This window comes from Macaca fascicularis, chromosome 12 (genome assembly GCF_037993035.2).
Source record: "Macaca fascicularis isolate 582-1 chromosome 12, T2T-MFA8v1.1".
Lineage (NCBI taxonomy): Eukaryota > Metazoa > Chordata > Mammalia > Primates > Cercopithecidae > Macaca > Macaca fascicularis.
The window spans coordinates 46,633,353-46,650,280 of NC_088386.1; positions in this window are offsets into that span (position 1 = coordinate 46,633,353).

Here is a 16,928-nt window from a genome sequence, read left to right on the forward strand (position 1 = left end):
TTTCCAGATTAAAAGTACTAACAAAAGCAATGAAAGAAAAATGCATTATAAGCCACATCATTAAGAAATTTCAGATCACCAGGGACAATAAAAAGGCCCACTCATTTCCAAAGAGAATTAAAGAGCAAACAGTCCATTCAATGGATCAAGAATTAACATCACATCAGATTTCTCAATGGGAACACTGGATGCCCTGACAGCAGGAGCAGAGCTTGCAAAAATTCTGCAGCAACCTGACTTTCATCTTAGAATCTAGACCTGGCTAAACTAGAAATCATGTGTGAGGATAAAATTAAATCATCATCAGACATGTAAGGTCTCCAAAACTTTGCTTCCTATGCCCCTTTCTTGATCAACTCCTAAATGGCATTTTTCTCAACTAAAATATGGGAGAAAACCAAGAAAGGGGAAGACAAGGGATGCAGGATAAAAGAGATCCATGACAGAGGCAAGTTAAGAGAACCTTCACAAGGTGGCGAGGGGAGGCTGAAGGATGGCAGTTGTGTGTCAGGCCTTGGCAGACAGTCCAGATCAGAACAGGAAAGAGGACCTCCAGAGGGATGCGCTCCCAGCGCTCTACCTCCCCACAAAAAGGACGTAGATAGGTTACATTGTTTTCACATGTCCTGGTTGTACTTGAGAGAAGATTTACACTTCTGGCTGACAGTTTGGAAATAAATCAGTGATAATTGGTGTTCAACTACACAGAAACCTAAGGAAAGAGAAAAAGAAAGAGAAACAGACAAAAAGGGTCAATTATTTACCCCAGGAAAACCTAACTTATAAAAGATAAGAACTGTAACCATAGCTTGCTACACTTCACAGCTGTGAATAGTTACATAATACCAACAATGTAAACAGTGAATATTGATTTAATCAAAAATCATAATGCAACAAAAAGAGAGGATGAAGAGGGAGACATATCTTGGGGTTGTGGGAGGTGACTTTAAGAGCACTAAGTTCTTGCCTTCCCTATTAGTAAGGGGCCAGTAAATAAGACCTAGAATGGGAAACAAGTCAAGAAATAACACTACAAGCAAGTTATTTAGAAATATGGCAATAAACAGCAGAAGAAACAGCTTAAAGTTGAAAGAGGTAGTCTCTGGGGAGTTGGAATGGAGGAGGGAAGGGTGAGACAGGATATTGCTGTTTTTCGTTATGAGCTCTGTAGAAGGTTTGACTTTTTAAACAATGTACATGTATAACTTTGATAAAACAATCTTAAATTTAAAAAGAGAGAGGGTGACAAGAAGCTTTGAGAGCTCCAAAATAAAACTAGAATGAAGCATTGGTATGACACTAAACTTGAAATGCTTGAATTCTAAAGCTAAAATCTTGCTTTTTCTAGTCCTCACTTTTCTCAGGGAGATTGATTAATTCAAAGTAAAAAAAAAAGAAGAAAAAAGAAAAAATCCCTGTGAACTACTAATTGCTAGCAATTAATGTTCCCTTTTACTTAAGTCCAGTTACAAATCATTGTTGCCTAAGAACTAGGACTGCCAAGCTTATTCTAAGGAGGCGCGTAGCTCATAAGGTACCTTATAAAAGCCAAGGTGAAAATCTACACTTCTTGTTCTAGTTCCCTTGTGTGACTAAACAAAAGGCATGAATAGTAATGTAACTGTCTGTAAAGCTGAATGTGTACCAGGTGCAAGGACAGATCGCACTTCATGTTAGTGAATACACCAAGGATTTCATTACTAAACGACTTCAATCTGCTGAAAAGAATTACTGCCACCAGAGGACCTTTATTAGCAGAAGCAACTATGAATGAATGAAAATGCAACATAAAGCAATATAGGCATTTCCAAAAAAGCATTGGAAGATCAATAGCTCTTTTAGATTGCTCCAAAGAACAGCTCCTCCTCCCTATTTTCACATCTAGCGAGAAATGGTGTGCTGCTTTCTGTATCACACTGTTTTTCCAGGTAGCTATTAATAAAGAAGGCTGTCCTTTGCTGCTTTCTTCTACCTATCAGTATTTTTAAGCTAGCATTGACCCTAAGAGGGTCAGAGCTTATACTGATGTCAGGTTAGCACAGCATTGCAGCCATGAATCTCATCCATGGTTTGAGGAATTAAAGTATAATAATGGAATCCTATCAGCTGTCTGCTAACTTATATATTTGCTTCAAATTACTTACTCACTTAAATATTGATTTTTGCCCAATGACCATAAGTGGTGAAATTTACAATGCAGACAAAAAAGTCCAGTTAGTGAGGTCGGCCGTATCTAGTTTCCCCTATTTTCAGCTGCCAACAAGAGAGTATTTCTCTTATTTTGAAACACATTTTCTCCCATAGAGGGAATAAGAATGACTGTGAAACAAGAATTTAGGCAACATGCATTTTGGAAAGAAACCAATGTGATCTGGGTTTTGAGAAATTCTGGCTATGGAATGTTTCTGAAAATAATTAGTCAGTCACAGTATTCAGTTAGCCATTTCTGAAAACTTGATTTTCATTGTGCTGGCCACTTTGGCAGGCTTTCTAATTCTCAGATGGTTTCCATCCATTCAACCTGAAAACATAAGTGCTAATTGTCTTGCTCTGGACTCTCTTAGTAGGTGTAAACTTTCCATTTGAGTCATGAGGGTCCAGCCCCATGATTCTTGTTAATGTTAATAAATAAAGCTGTATAGTAAAATCTTGGCCAGAGTGCAACAGCTCTCAGAACATATGGACTCAAGATGATCATTCACACCAGGCACCAAGGAACTCAATCCAAGAACCTAAATGTGTAGTTTCTTTGTAGCTCAGACTGGTTTTCTGCCTCATACGAAGAAACAGGTAAAAAGAACTTCTACCTTGACCATTTGATTCCTCACATTACATTTGGTAAAATTATGTCGCACTTTTCCAGTGTAGAGGGGAATTGTTAAGGTGAGCGTTTTTTACTCATCACCACCTTCTTCAAGGAAGAGATTTAAAAGGCATAATATGTGGAGTCCAATCTTTTGGGAGAGACAGGACCTAACTTGAGACAGTTAATTGACAATGATAGGTAGAGTTACCTAAATGACAAATGAATGACACAAATGAAATAACGCTAAAGGAATTGGGGAAGGGGAGGTACATGGTTTGGGCAGGAAAGGTAGATCAGAAAGAAGTGGCAATGAGCTGAGCTTTAGAAAAGTTTGAGATAGAACTAAATGGAGAGGCAACATAATACAATTTTTAAGAGTATGAATTCTGGAAAAATCTACCTGGCTGTGAATCCCAACTCTGCTGTGTAATAGCTGTGTGGTCTTAAACAACTTGTTTAACATTGCTGAGCTTTAATTTTCTCTCTTGTAAAAATAGGATTAAATAGTAACTGCCTTCTAAACGGATGCCAGGTTAAATTTAATTAAAACATGTAAAGGACTTAGATCAACGTTTAGCACAGAGTTGCTGTTGTTGCTATATAACAAATAAGAGAGGAGTTCAGAAGACATTCCAAGAAAGGGAAATATCCCAGCAAATTAACAAAATATATTTAATCACATGATTACATTGAAATGAAAAGCTCATGACAGCGCCAGCATCAGAAAGTTTTCCCATTTGTTCCTCATACGGGTGAACTGACAATTTCAAAACGTAAGTACGTAAGTGGTGAGATTTCACTTAAATAAAGAATTACCCATATCTGTGTTGGAAATTTTGATTATTTGTCTAAAATGTAAAGAGTGGAAGCATATGTCATTAATTTTAAAAAAGGCAGTTCACATATTTTTTTAATGACTTCAGTCAGACATGAAGACCCAGGTGCATTAGAGGCAGGCATTGGTGCAACACTAGAAAATAAGAAAATAAGGTGCCAAACAGTCCACATGATTTAGAACTCATTTCTCCAGTCACTATGAATGCAAATGTCTCATTTACATAAAATCCACTCATATAGATGCTAATCGGGAGCAAAGGAGAGGCTACCACTTTTCCTATCTAGCATCAGAAACAGGAAATCAGAATTCAAATTATTCCCACTGGAAATAGTGATAGGATCTTTCAAATTGTTATGTTGATCAGCTTTAATATTTTGATATTCAAGAAGTATCTATTGAATAAAGAGTACTTACGGAGTGTTAACCATGACCCAGGCATTGTCCTAAATGTTTTTAATGCATTTTTCATATAATTTTTTACAACAACCCTAATTAGAATGTTCCATTATTATTCCTTCTTTTGCTGATAAAGAACTGAGGCTGAGAGAGGTTAGGAAAGTTGCCTTGTATCCCAAAGTAAGTGTATCTATCTGATTTTAAAGCACATGCTTCCTCCTCAACGTTAAAATGTTTAATCTAACTCCATCGGCACCCACATCTCACCTGCATCTGCCCTGTTCTACTCCCATTTCCAGAAACAGAGCATCCAGAGAGAGGCTCCTTTTCCTTTAAGCCAGGTAGAAATTTATGCAAGGGAGAAATATGGAAGGAATAAGTATGGTGCTAGGGACTATGACAGAATTGTCCACCTGACTGCAAAGGAGAAAGCCCAATACTTACACGCCATTGCATGCCATTCTGTTTTAATCAGTCAACAGTAGCAACAATCTAATTGAGGAATTGAATTGCCACATTAGGTAGGAGAAGACAAACTGCTTAAGTAGTTGTTTTTAGCAAATATTGAAGACAGTTTCAAAGGCCCAAGGCGAGGAAATAAGATTTGTGCATTTACAGCTAGATGCATCTGATAATTTCTCATAACGTCAGAGTTCTTAAAATGTTTTATTTCCGGCAATCTGTAGGAGTAAGACATTAGAGCCAAGTGAATCAGCCTAGAACCTTGCTGCTGATTCTCTGATTTTGAGAGCAATATTTATTTTCCTTTTGAGAAGATTGTTTTAGGATCTTGCATCTGCTTCTATGCCATTCAGTGGGCAGCTGCTTCTCCCTGTTTCCTCCCACACCGACCAAGGTGTCTCCACTCTGCCAGGAACTCCCACGCCCCACCTCCATGAGTTCTTACACCCACTCTGCTGTGCAAAGCTCCCTCGGAGGGGTCCGTTAATATTGCATCTCTTAATTCCAATCACCACCCATATCACAAAATACAGGGTAAGCTCACTCTATGAAAGAGTTGGGGGTAAAGTCATGTACAGTAGGACATGACTAAAACCTTTAGTTAAATATAGTTATTCCAGAGTTCATGGGAAAAGTGAAAAAATAAAATAAAAATTTACAAAGTAAGCCCTTCTCAGGTGAGTCCCATGAAGACACATCCAGGTTAGTCTCTTTTGTTCCCCCGTCTTCTCTCTTCTGAGATAGACTCTTTCTACAAACCTTTAAATCACAGGCCTATATCCACCTTTTAGGAGCAACCTACTGCCTGACCCCAAGAGTTTATTTTACTTTAGGATTAAGCCATAAGACACCTGCAGTAGTGGAGTCCCAAATCCACATCTAGCCATGAATAACAACACAGTGGAGGATAGGCGGCAGGGAGGTGAAGTACTAGTTTCCCCCACAGGTCCAGCTGACTCTCTCATTCTTCCTGGTTATCCAGCAGAGAAGCATTGGATTGACACATTCACCGCAATTTTCTGCCAATAGTATCAGAGAATTTTCAGAAAATTGCAATCTCAATTCATATTAAGGAAGATAAATATTTCCTTAAATATAACATGTACTGACTTTTTTCTTCAAAATGTGTCATTTCTCACAGATTCATTCTCCTTCTTCTCATGCCCAGGAAAAGCAACACCTTTTATGCCACTGAGCCAGCTGCCCCCGATAACCATCATCTGGTTACATCAAGGCCTGGTTTCAGCATCTAAAAGTCCCTTTTCTTTCCCCCAAACTTGATCAGATTCCTGGACATAGCATCCCTCATACTTGTCTCTGTAAACAGAAGGATCAAGTGAAAGCTCACCATTGTCTTGTTTACAGTAACTGTTCTGTCATCAAGAGAGAGGTGCTACCACCTTCATTTGAAGTCAGAAGAAATGTTATTTAATACAAATAGAAACCAAATAAAAATTTTTTAACATACTTTCATTCTGAATCTGTGGCCTTTTTGGGGAAAGTCCATGCATTAGTTCTATACGTTTTGTAAAATATTTAATGCTTGTTGGTTCCATTGTTCTAGGCAACACCTACTCGGGTTCTATATTTTGTGTGTAGCTCCTGGACAAGGCTGTTGTATTTATACGCTATCCAGTGGCAGGTGTTCTGTAAGTTGCTCTGTATTAGAGTAGTCTGAAGAGTGCCATATATAGTTCTGCTCTTCAGAGTTCAGAGTCCCTGCTCCCTTATCTCTTCCCTGTCTTCTCTTTCTCTGACTTCCCTTATTCCTTTTTTCTATCCCTTCCCTTTTCTGTCCATATATTTTCTTCCCAGGATATCTGAGAACTAAGGATCAGAAGCAGATCTGAAGCATCAATAATGAGCAGTTCCAAATTACAGGAAACTAAAATTGAATACTATGTCTTCCCACGTTCTTAAAAGTCAATGCATGTGAAGCAATATTTAGAGCCTGAAATTGATTTAATATCTGAGAAACATGTTTAAAAATCCATAAATGGGAAGATTAAGGAAAGCCTGACAGAAATTAAAAAGTACTCCCTTTATTCAGTGGTTCCTAACAGAAGGACAGAGGGAATAATTTGAAAGACATGGATTCAACCCTGCACAATTCCAATGGTAACTGACAAGACAGAAATGATTATCTAAACTAGGGGTAAGGAAATTATGGCGTACAGGCCAAATGCAGCACACTGTCTTTTTGTATTGATAAGGTTTTATTGAAACACAGCCATGTCCATTCATTTGCGTGTTGTTCCTAGCTGCTTTTGCACTGCAGTGGCCAAGTAGTTGCTGCAGAGACCTTGTAATCCATAAAGCCTTAAAGATTTACTCTCTGGCCCTTTACAGAAAAACTATTGTAATATTTGGAAAACATGTGACTAATATGTTAATATGAACAGAAACAAGATCTCTAAAAGTATATTTGTCAATCAAGTTTGTACCTTGCATTGTCTTTGTTTTTTGAAGTTGGTGCTGCTGTTGTGATTGTTAGGACATGCATGTTTATGTCCTCAAGAGCTTATCAGTAGTTAAAAAGATGTTCAGAGTCTTTTTCACACATTAGACACATAAAATTTGGCCTTTGGCTTAGTCATTGTCAAGTCTATCAGCAAAACCTCATATAGGCTTCTTAGAGACTTTTCTTAGTGCTGCTTTTGATTGCTAAAAACCATGACGTTCCAACAACCTAAAGGCATTCATGTGATGGTTAAGAATACAAAGCCAAACTTCATTCCTTCAAACTCTGATTCTACAACTAATAGCTTTGCCTGTTGTCTGTAACAGTGGGGATAATAATAGTACCCATCTCACAGATAAAGGTGTTTAGAATAGTGCTGGGCAATATGTACACTCTGTCAATATTAGCAGTAATCATTACTATTTGAAGGTGTACTACTCAGTTCTGAAACATGCGTTGTGTCTTCCAAGGGAGCAGTTATTCACTTTACCTTATAATTCTGCAATTGATTGTGTGGTCCACATGAGGTATCATGATAAGCATGGCCGTGTCATAGAATTAATTCATTAGTCAATCAGTATTTACGGAGCATCCACCCCATGCAGAACAAGATATTAGAAACTGTGGGGATTTAAAGTAAACATGAGATACAGTCTTGTTCCTGGTAGAATTACTAGCATTGATATCTGGAGGAACTGACCTATCTACCCACAACACAAGCAAATAGACGAGAGACGGTGATTAGACTCTGGCATCCTTACAGTTAAAAAGGGAAAGGGAAATGAGAACATCTTTAATAAGGAATAAGGCATGGAGATGCAATGTAATTAGTCTGTACCACTCAAGTTACTGTTTATAAAAATTCAGATGGAAAAGAAAGCTCTGCCAAACTTGTGTTGATCATGGAAGAAAGGCTTCATGGACAGGGAGAAATATGAGTTGATGTGAATAGGTAGAGACAGCAAGGGAGGTCTTGCTGAGCAAAGGCTCACAAGGTGTTTTGTTCATGGAATGGGCAGTGAATAGATCACACTGACTGGATATGAGGTGCAGTGGCCGGGGGCCATACGTGAGATGTAAACTTGACCTCCAATCTAATGGCATGAATCAAAGAAGGAAATGAATGAAGACACAGAGGGGCCCACTGTGGGCTTGGCATAGAAATTGCCAGCCTCTTAAGTTTCCAAACCATGGGCATTGGTTTGATGTTATGTCCTGCATTTAACAGTTGTGCAGCTCTTGGCTGAGTCTTGAATGTAATTCTGACTGTGGAGACAGGAAAGGAGGTTGGGGACAGGTCAGTTTAACATTAATATTGAGTAGGATAATGAAGTGAGATGTTAGATTCCCAACAATTTATCAGATGGTTTGGGGGAGGATCAAATAAAATCGATGAGGAAGCTAATAGGCCACAGTTGAGGTGTAAAGTGGGAAGCGTGTGATGTGGAGATAGATAGGAAAGACTTGCAGAGTGAGAACAGAAAAGGTTTATTACAGACTAGTCACAGGAAATGAAGGAGGGAGATGGGATAAATTACAGATGGCATAAGGGCAGCCCCAGATTACTTTAGGAGTAATGGTGCCCCTGGCCACCATTGGAGAGTGGCAAGGAGAACAGACTCTGCCTTGTTGCTTTTAGTTCGCTGCAGGTATAGGGTGGAAATCAATTGTCAGAAAAAATGGCTTAACAAACATCACATATAAATGTATGCCAGATTCGTTTTGGGGTGGGCTTCAAAAAAAAATGGCCATAGCTCTGGTCATAGCTTATAACATCCATACCTCATTAGCTAGAAAATATTTCCTATAAAATTGAAACTACAATCTGTATGTGGGGAGCTGACTCAGCACCAAGCTGTCCCTTTGGCAGCAATCTGGGAAGAACCACCCACTGTGGCAAGAGTGAGTGCCTCTCACACTGCGTGTCTGGTTTAAAAAAAGTTAGTGCCTAAACACAGTGCTCAGCCACCACGCTCTTCCCAAAATTTCTTGTGTGAACAGCCCACCACTCCACAGTCCTAGCCCTCATAGGTCTCTAGAACAGAAGAGGAGGACTTATATACCCAGTGGAGTGATCATAGGATGAAGAAAAAGGTGGGAGTATGTGTCTAAAATTTACCAACTTACAGTAGATCCTACTCTTTCCATTTAAACAGTCTCTTTTAAATAAACAGTCTTTCAGATTGCTTTCTTTCTCTGACACTCCCAAGATGCAGAACTTCAAGCCCCTTGAAAACTCAAGGTGTTAAGATACTCCCAAGACGACATCTGGCTATTTGGAGGGGTTAACAGATGTGAGGTGGCAGGAAGGGGACCCAAGATCTACGCAGTTGGTTTCTTTAGATGGCCTTAGGACTCTATGGCCATGTGGTCATGTGGAGGCCTGGTCCCTTTAATGCAGTATAAGGGAGCTAGCTAGGTAGAGATGCATTGCCCCCATCTACATCCAAGAAGTTAAGATTACCATTTTCCTGCCTTGTGGGCTCCACTGCATTAGGGTCACTGATGCCCAATGAACAGGGCAGAGTAATGGCAGCCTCAATGCTCCACCAATGGCAGGGCCCACTGCCTCAGCACTGCCCACCAGTAGGCACAGAAGCACGCAGCTGACTACCCAGAATCCAGGGAAGTGAGTCTGAGCTAGAAATAGAGGAGAAAATAACTGCTGATATTCATAAGCTCATTTGAACCATACTTCCTGAGTACTTATTAAAAATATATGTATTGGGTTGAGTTTTCAAGGGGCTTGAAGTTCTGCAATGTCATTTGGGGATAAAAGTCAGTACAGTATACAAGTTATGTAAATATTCAAACTGTGCATTATCGTGACTGTAGGCAGAGTCTCATTCTGTCGCCATAGTCAGCAGCTTTAAGAGAAGAGACTGCTCTTAGCCTCTGCTTAACAAGCACCCACTGACCCAGCCCTATCCTCTACCTTCTTAGGGCTACTTCTTAGCTCAGCTGTCTTCCACTTCAGCACCTAAGTTCTGGTATCCAGAATCAGTTTTTGAGGGAGAAGGGCCAGTCCCCTTACACTCTCCTTATATACATTTTAAATGTGTTTTAAATTTCAAAGGTTTAACCAGATTATGATAACAATAATGGCTAACATTTGTTGAATTCTTACATTATACTCAGCACATTTACTTATGCAATACACATAGCAACATTTGGAGGTTTTTAAAATTTAAACTTTCTGCCCCCACCTTTTCATGAAGATGCAGGCACAGTGAGGTTACCTTGCTTGCTGTAGGTCACATATCCAGTAAAGTGTCAGAATTAGAACACAAACCCAGGCATTACACTTCCAGAACTATGCTCTTAATCAGAGGTAGATGATAGATTGATAGATAATAGATGATAGATACTGGCATGGTATCTGGAAAATTAGAGGAAAGCAATATTAAAAGTAGAATCTCAGACCTTTATATGTGGAAGGTATTACAGAGCCCATCTAATCCAGTAGTTTTCAAACAAGACTAAATCCCCGCTAGGGAGCAGACTCCAGGGATGTCATAGAGATTGAGGGAAAAAGAACAAGCAAACCAGCAGGGCTCAGAGCTCCTCCTTTCCTGCTATAACTTGTAATTCTGTATTTATCTGTTTTACATTTAGAGATTCTGTGTAAGCATCTTTTTGTAGAAAGAATTATGCTGCTAAAAATAATCTGAGAATCACTGTTATCTATCCCAACACTCTCATCAAGAAAATGGGAAAACTGAGACCCAGGATCATCTGAATCACACAAGAAGGTTACAGCAAAGTTGAACCAAGCACTCACCCTCCTAACTCATTGTGGAAAATATAGAATACCCACAGGTTACTTTCAGCATTCTTGTCAGGCCAGATGACCTACAGGTCACGTGTGGCAGACTTCCAAATTAACCCGCCTGAAGGAGGTCTTGGGATATATGGCTTACATCCTGTCCTTGAGTAAAGAATCTTATCTGAGTCCCTCAAATCTTATTGTGAGTTCCTCCAACTGTTGATGTACTGATAAGTACATAATCTGCTGACATTGAAAAGCACACTGACTTATTTCTGATTCATGAAGTTTTAAGGATTGTCTTGCACATAGAACATTTTGGCCTATATGTTGTAATCTATAGCCAATGACTGTAACTTCTGTATTTTACTCTCCTACTGAAAAGAACAACTTTGGTATGAGGAGTCCCCTACTCTTCTCCTAAACTTTCCTGTAAAAGCCTTCTGTTTTAGTCTAGTCTTGCACTGCTATAAAGAAATACCTGAGACTGAGTAATTTATAAAGACAAGAGGTTTATAGAGGCAGAAATACCATTTAATCCAGCAATTCCATAATTGGGTTTATACCCAAAGGAATATAAATCATTCTATTATAAAGACACATGGACACATATGTTTATTGCAGCACTATTCACAATAGCAAAGACATAGACTCCATCCAAATGCCCATCAATGATAGACTGGATAAAGAAAATGTGGTACATATACATCATGGAATACTATGCAGCCACAAAAAGGAATGAGATCATGTCCTTGGTGGGGACATGGATGGAGCTGGAAGCCATTATCCTCAGCAAACTAATGCAGGAACAGAAAACCAAACACATAGATACTAAAATACACACACACATACAGAAAACCAAACACCATATGTTCTTGCTTATAAGTAGGAGCTGAATGAGACACAAGGACACATGGTGAGGGGAGCAGCACACAGTGGGGCCTGTTAGAGGGTTGGGGAGGTGGGGGAGGGAGAGCATCAGGAAGAATAGCTAATGGATGCTGAGCTTAATACCTAGGTGATGGGATGATCTGTGCAGCAAACCACCATGGCATACATTTACCTTGTAACAAACCTGCACGTTCTGTATATGTACCCCTGAACTTAAAATAAAAGTTGGAAATCAAAGAAAAAAACAGATTTAATTGCACTAACAGTTCTGCAGACTCTACAGACTTCTGCTTCTAGGGAGGCCTCAGGAAACTTACAGTCATGGCGGAAGGTAAAGAGGAAGCAAGCATATCTTCACATGGCCAGAGCAGGAGAAAGAGAGAGGGAAGGGGGGAGATGCTTCACCCCTTCAAACAACCAGATCTCATGAGAACTCTTTCACGAGAACAGCAAGAGGGAAGTCCAACCCCATGATTCATTCACCTCCCATAAGGCCCCTATTCCAAACTGGGGATTACAATTGAACATGAGATTTGGGTGGGGACACAGAGCCAAACCACATTAGCTTCCAACTTGTAACAGACTCTGGAACATGCCCAACTTTGTTGATGTGTCTTTCCAGGTCCATCCTCACATTTGGTTTCCAGTAAAACTTTATCATATTTTTTCTGCCTCAAAAGCCTTCATTTTGGCCAACAGGCAGCTATTGTTGATGAAACTGACACTTGATTTTCATAGATTAGGGGAAGGGTGAAGCTTGCGAGGTTCTGACAAATGACAATCCTTCAATATTAAGGTAAATGTGATTCAGAAAAAAAAAAAAATTGTAAAGGCTTCTTATTCTGTCACTTGCCACCTGCCTCTTGGTTAGGAGTTGTTCCTGTGGTTTACTTGAGTTCTTTACTCACATAAGAGAACTATCTGTTAGTGCTGTGTCTGATGCTGTGAGCCAAAACTGCTGAACAGAGAACAAGGGCTTCATAAGCAATCCTTATCCAAGGTCAGCTGTGTCCTTTTAAGTATCAAAGAAGCATTGCTTTGCTGTCAGAGAATTCCTAAGGTTTATATAAGGATGAAGTACAAATGTTTTGCTGCAAGGAGCACATGAAGGCAATACCATCCGCTTGACTGTTTAGATCATTCAAAACAAAAGGTGTACCTTGACAGAAGCAACTTACAGGCTCAGAAACCTGAGGTTATTGTTCCAGACCCATCTTGTGAAACGAAGGTTGTTTCACAAGAACAGATGTACATGATTAATCAAACACATAGATACTAAAATACACACACACATACACACACAGCACAGTGCCCATTTATTAACTCACAATGAGAAATTCTGCAACCAAATAGATGGCATTGTTCATATCCACAAAGTATTGCTTTCCTTCCCATTAAGCGAGTGATGCACGTAGCAGGTGATCAATATACATCTATTGAATTAATGAGGGGAATCAAATTATAAGCAGAATGTTAAGTTATTGAATTACAGTGAGAAATGCAATTCTCAAAGAGAGTGGATGATCATACTGTCCCAATCAGCACATTCATTTACCATCAACAAATGGCTTGTATTGGAAACCAGGTTACCAGAAGGCTGGGGAGAAACTGTGGAATCAGAGTTAAGGGGGACAGTATCTTAAGAAATGACTCTCAAAAAGGGACAGTTAAGGCCTGTTCATCTAACATTGAATTAGATATTCCAAGGAAAACACAATGATTGAGTCCACTAGCCAGGACTCCTCTTTCCGTGGTGAGTTGGATGGCGCATGCCCACACCTGCCTCTAATTCCCATTCGGTAATTTTATCTCTCACCAGATTCACAGCAGTCTCACCAGCCTGAAGATGGTTCTAACTCTTTTTCCTTGTGTTGCCCAGCTCTGCTGTGATCCATAAGGCACTGCTTTTAAAATTTAAACTTTCATAAACTGTCTTATTTCCTTTTTTGTGTGGAGGAAGGAAAGAGGAAGAGATGAAACATGTTTTAGCCTCTTGGTAACCACAACTCAAATTACATAAAATGAATCATTTCTTATTTTAGTAATTCTGTAAGTTTAGAAGTCCATACATAGAGAATGTTTATGCTTGACAAAGTAATATAAAGCATCATTTATGAGAGAATTGCTAATATCTATCACATTTAGACTGGTATTATGAATAATTATGAGTCAATTACATTTTCCAACTCTGTACTGAAAGTATGTTTTTAGATCCCTATCAAGCTGATGCTATTTAAAGCATTTAATTTATTGATATATTAAGCATGTATAATAAATGCTGTGCCAACAAACATAAAGACAGACTCACCAATATTTTATCAGACAAAATAGATCGCTTCTAATAATTTCACATCACATCTTGCTTCCACTAAAACTCAGTCATCCATCCTTCAGTTTCAAACCTACTGCTCCATCCTAAGTACAGCATGAGTTCAAATAGGTGTATCTTATAGCACATCCTCCCATCCTCTGTTTTAGCAAACTTCTACTAGCTTTGTTGGGTGTCCCTATTCTGAATTTAAAGACCTTACATCAAGAACATGTATCTTCTTCTCTTCCTATAATAGTCAGAAATATAACAAAAATGTCACAAAGGAAACAGAGAGTCCAGGAGATGGACAAAGAAACAAAACTCCCCAATGGATGCAAAAGGGTCAAGGCCAGTGAAACTCTATCTGAAATTACCAGCTCTGGGAATTTTCCAAAAACAAATGAAAGCTTACATAGAGCATGCATTCCAGGGATTATGAACTCATTTTGGCTTATGCTCTTTAGAAAGGTCTACAGCTGCATTCAAAATATATCCAGCTCATCTGTAGGCCTGGGGACTGACATGAAGCCAAGCGCCCCAGCTGGGACACGCAGGCAGGAATCAATTTAAGCCTTTCTGGCAGGACGTGAGGTGGTTTGCTATAATGAATGTTAAGGAGGGAAACCAAACCATGGAGAATTGGGTGTTTATCTTTCCTGCGTATTAAAGAGATGATAAATTGATGGATGAAAGCATATAGGAGATTCTCGGAAAGCTATTGTTCATGCTGGGTAGGGGCTATGTCGGTTTCACCATGAAGACTTAATAAAAATAAATCAGGGTTTGAGGGTTAGGGAAGTCCCAACCATGCTGTTGAGAGGAGAAAGATCACCTGGGGCTTCAAGCCCTGACTTAATAGAAAAGACAAGGCATTCATTTGTAGACACCTCAACATCAGTAAAGTAATAAAGCTCCCAAAGTTCTTAGAATTCTACATTTTTATTAATAACCACTGCCAAGGGAGCTAGTAACTATATTAGAGAACCATATTTCAAAAGTAAAAATGATACAGGAGAGGAATATTTAAAGCCTGAAATCAATTTTATAAGTACCAAGTGAAGTGATCTATAAATATAGTTATAATCCAAGATGTGCCTATTTGGGTTACGAGAATTCAAATTTATGAAGCATTTCATGTAATATCTCCTTCGGCTTCTGAGGCATTTTTTCCCATTAATAGAAACCAATTTGGATTTTCTTTACCTCCGTGCCACATGCAGTCATCTTTGCAGATGTAGTTAGCTCGAATAGCATTAAATTATCCTCTCAGGAAACTCATGGTATGCTCATTTATAGCAGCAGAAATAACCTCAGGAATCATGCCATTTATGACGTCAACTTGTCTACTTAGTATGATGTCACTCACGTTGTTTCACTGCATTCCTTTGTCTTTGAATCGTTTATTGTTGTTACATTTTTACTTGCTTTGCAATACAGTTTGAACTGTGCTATTGTCCTACAATAGTAAAAGAATATTAATATATAATTTGGGGGCATTGACAATACGTGGTGTACTGTGCTAAATATTTTGCACATATTAATTTACTAATCCTCACTCAATCCTAAGAGGTGGGTACTATTATTATCCCATTTTTCTGATGAGGGATCTGAGGCACAGATTAATTAAGCAATCTTAATTAATCTTGAAACTACAGAGGTGGTAAGTGGCAGAACTACATCTGAATGTAGTACCTAGTATACTGTGATAAGGGCTGTAAAACTGCTTAACAAGAGCAAGTAAACAGCTGCTTTCTAATTAGCGAAGGGATAACACCTTGTCAGGGGCTATCATAACTTATTTTAACAGCTATTAAAATAATTGTGCCCAATTTAATGGGATATTATCTTGTTTTAGTGTAAGTGAATGCCAGTTTGAGGGCTTAAAAACACATGACTTAACAAAACATGTACAGGATCTGAATACTGAAAACTAGACAATGCTGATGAAAAAAAAAAAAAAGAAAACCTAAATAGAGAGACATAGCATTCATATGTTAGAAAATTCTACGTAGTGGAGTTATGAAGTAGCCCCAAACAGACCTATAGATTTAGCAGAATTTCTATCAAAATCTCAGCAAAGATTTTTATAGACATAATTTATTCTAAAATTCATATGAAAAGGCAAAAAAAATCTAGAATAGCTAAAACAATTTTGAAAAAGGTGAATAAAGTTAAAGGAGTCACTCTAACCAATGCTGCGGCTCATTGCATAACTGCAGTAATCAAGACAGTTAGCACTGGTGGAGGGAAAGACACGTGATCAATGGAACAGAACAAAGAAGCAGAAATGACCCACAGATGTATGTCCGAGTGATTTTTAACAAAAGTGCAAAAGCAATTCAATGGAGGGAGGGTAGCCTTTTCAACAAACAGTATTGGAACAATTGGACTTCCATAGCAGAATTAAAAAAGGAAAGGAAAAAAAAAAAAGAAAGAAGCTACACTTAAATTTGATACCTTAAAAAAATCAACACAAAATAGATCACAAACTTAAATATGAAATGTAAAACTATAAAACTTTTAGGAAAAAATCTTCAAGATCCAGAGCTAGGCAAAGTGTTCACAGACTTGAAATCAGTAATGCAATTCATAAAAGGAAAAATAGATAGATTGTACTTAATTACAATTAAAAACATTTGCTCTGCAGAAGACCCTGTTAAGAGGATAAAAATATAAGCTAGAGATGGAGAGTAAACATTTACAAATTATGCATCAAAGGACTAGTATTTAGAATATAAAAAGAACTCTCAAAACTCAATGGTAAAAAAAAAAGAAATAATTCAGATCAATAGGAAAAAAAAATATTTTTTAGACACAAAAGGAATAAAAGACCAAAAATTGTTTTAAAAAAGCACACAGTCCAATTGAAAGATTGACAAAAGACATAAACATTTCATTGAAGAGGATATATAAATGGTAAATAAATACGCAAAACTATATTCAACATCATTAGCAATTAGAAAAATGTATATTAAAACTAAAATGTTAAAAATGGTT